This window comes from Meleagris gallopavo, chromosome 13 (assembly GCF_000146605.3).
Source record: "Meleagris gallopavo isolate NT-WF06-2002-E0010 breed Aviagen turkey brand Nicholas breeding stock chromosome 13, Turkey_5.1, whole genome shotgun sequence".
Classification (NCBI taxonomy): Eukaryota; Metazoa; Chordata; class Aves; order Galliformes; family Phasianidae; genus Meleagris; species Meleagris gallopavo.
In genome coordinates this window covers 10,516,509-10,519,493 of record NC_015023.2, presented here as the reverse complement: position 1 = coordinate 10,519,493, position 2,985 = coordinate 10,516,509, and the positions used below count along the sequence as shown (strand labels likewise).

Here is a 2,985-nt window from a genome sequence, read left to right as displayed (position 1 = left end):
CCTTTTTAAATTCTACAGCCATGTGACATGGGATAAGTTTACCATTTAAGGACATGACAGAATGATGCAATGGAAGCAAACATCCCTATTGTTCCAGTTACTTTTTTTTTTTTTTTTTATTTTATTGCCATTCACAACTCAGAGGTGGTTGGCATTTTAGAGCTGTGTAGACAGTGCTGTTTTCTAGTAACACCATTTAGCTGACTGGCCTGAAAAAAAAAAAAAAGATCATTATCTCCCAGTCTCACAGAGAGAAACAGCAGCCTTTATGCATGCTTTCTCTGCAGGAAGACTAGAAATACTGTTCTTATTCTTCAACTGGTAACAACTCCTGATCTCTTTAGGAGGCAGTGGAAAGGCATAAAGACATTGGAAAAAAGGTAGAACAAGTATACAGAATCCTCAAACCTGGTCAACTAAGCCATCATGCTTCTTGACCTGTTTTATTATTTTAACACAGCTGTCAGGTGGGAAAACGAATTCTCTAGACAGCAAGAGATTAATTCTTTCTAAGCAGCAGCACCAGCTCCTGGTACTCAAGCCCACACAAAACCATTTACTTTAACATAGCATCTGAAAGAAACTCTTCCAGGGCAAACTAGAATAACAACTTCCATGACTTCAGATGAGGAGTGGGAAATGCTTCAGGCCTCAGTTTTACAGAGGGTTTCCAACCCAAGAACAAGACCCTGTATTTTGGTCGCAGGACAACGTAAGTCCAGTCATAAGATGGGGGAGTTGAGGGAGACCAACGAGAAGAGTTGTACTAAAGAGGATCTGAGAACATCCCATGCAGGATGCAGGCTCTCTGTGGGGTCTTGCAGCAGCAAGAGGAGGAACAGTGTTACCAGGAGAAGCCAGGCCAGAGAGTCTTTTTCCTGCTTTGGCAAGGAACAGTTAGAGTGGGATTTTGTTTGGAGGACAGTAATGTGAGTGTTTGCAGTCCCTATTTCAGTTGCAAGTGCTCTCAGGGATGCAAACAGCCTAGCCTTGCACTTACTGTTACTCACCTGTGTTTTCTACCCACACCTTTCATGTCCCAGCCCTATCTGCTTCAGCCCTGCACACATTCCCCTCCTCTTGCTACCTGTTTCTCAGACTCATTCATTCCCAACCCTCAATACTTCTTCCTGCCCTCTACCACACTGGCCTTAGACTATAGAAATTCAAGCCCATAAATGTTTTTGGGACAAAAAGCCAAGCTGTATCACACAGAACAAGTCACAAGTTATGACACTCACAGTGAAAACACTGCTTGTGTGCATACCTAGGCAATGACAGTCTTATGGGGCTATCAGTGCAACACAGACCACCAAAACAGGTGGTTAATAACACCTTTCCTTTACCTTCTCATGAGGAGTTCCACATCAACCATCTCCACCGTCTTCCTTCCTGCATGCTGGCTGTAAGCTTCCAGGTCACTGCTAATCTGCTTGAAGTATCTCTCAGAGCTGTAGAAGAATTAAAGAAGGAAATAATTAAAGAAGGAAATAAAAAAATCAGACTGTGGGGTATACTAACACCAATACTCGCCCAGTTCTGTAGGGTAAGTTGTACTGCAGCTGCTCTCTGTGCAGGTCACAGCCTGCCAGAGAATATGTGGGAGAAGAAACACAACAGCCCTGGGAATGAAGCACTGCATCTCAGCCTGGGCCTTCTGGACCATCACCAGTAATTTGGATGTGCCAAGATAGCTGTGAAACAGCTGCACATTTGACAAGCAGAATCCTTCCCAGAACTCCCACACATGCAAGAACAGGAGTTAAATGATAGTCTCATCTTTAACATGGATTTATTAGGCTCTTACAGGGTACAGTGTTGGAACAATCCCCAGATTTTACTCAGGAAGCTAATTTATAGATTCAATAGCTGAGAAACCCTGGAGTGTGCAGCAGGAACAGCTTCAGCTTGCTCAGCCTGACACAGTGCCCATTCTCCAGAGCCATCCAGCTCAGAGTGCCAGTGATATCAGTGTGCTGTTAGCTAAAGCACTGCACGGTGCACTTGGTCCCAGCTGAGATAAATGTCAGAAGTTGCTGCGAGGCAACATCATTCATTGATAGCCACACAGCAGCCAAAAGCACCTAGCACATTTCTGTTCTCATTTTCATCACACCTCCTGCAGATTTCCCACCAGCTGAGTAGTGAAGGGGCTGAGGGAGAGCCATCAACTTGTCAGCAGGTCTCTGGAAGAATTTGCAGTTACAGGAGAAAAAAAAAAAAAGTGGGAAAAGAGGAGGAGGAGCAGTTTGCTGCTGCTTACCATTTTTCAACAATTTTATAGGCATCTCTGGTCACTGGCATTTTCGCATAGTGGCTAAATATCTGCTTTATCAGCCTGCTTGCTATTTCAGGCTCACGTGTTTTCCTCTGTGCTGCTCCTGAGCTCTTTGGAACCGGCTTGGCCCGCACTGGCTGCGGGGGCAACCTTAGAGAGAAATTGAGAATTCACACATCAAGTGAACGAACACAGGCAGTCGGTACAGAGAACCAAGTTCAGGCAAGCCTTATGCTGAATTTGAAGATGTTAAGAACTACCACAAGCTCTTAATTCTTTCTCCCTCTTAACTGCTGAAATCTCTCATGCCCACGAAGTACAGATTTTGCAAACCATCCATGTGACATTCCAGCCTTGGGAGAAGTAATTCAGGCTCAAATTTTCTGAGGGAACGGTGCTAACACAGCGAAAGCCAGCAAGCTATAGTTCACTCTAATATATAAATGCATCTGTGCTACAGCTTTCTGCAGTCTTCACTTCCCAGAAGTGGACAAAGTTTGAAGTATCCCTAGGCCACCTCCATATCTACAGACAAGAGAATCTGGTCTTTAAGATACAATCCACCGTTCCTGGCACCTGACAATGCTTACCAGCAGTTCCTCCTTTGACACAGTCACCTTCCATGAAAAGCACTCTCAGAAAAACTTTACATCGTTAGAAATGTTTTGGTTAGCCTTTTGCATTCCTTCTCCCTCAGGCAATTTTTT

General features: G+C 44.3%; 1 long non-coding RNA gene across 1 annotated transcript; it reads right to left on the bottom strand.

Annotated features, from left to right (window-relative positions):
* Positions 1-214: 214 nt before the first annotated feature.
* On the bottom strand, positions 215-2,448 carry LOC116217135. Its single transcript, XR_004161197.1, has 2 exons — positions 2,264-2,448; positions 215-1,451 (listed from the first exon to the last, which is right to left on the bottom strand). It is a non-coding gene; the product is annotated as an uncharacterized LOC116217135 (long non-coding RNA).
* Between the last annotated feature and the right edge of the window lie 537 nt (positions 2,449-2,985).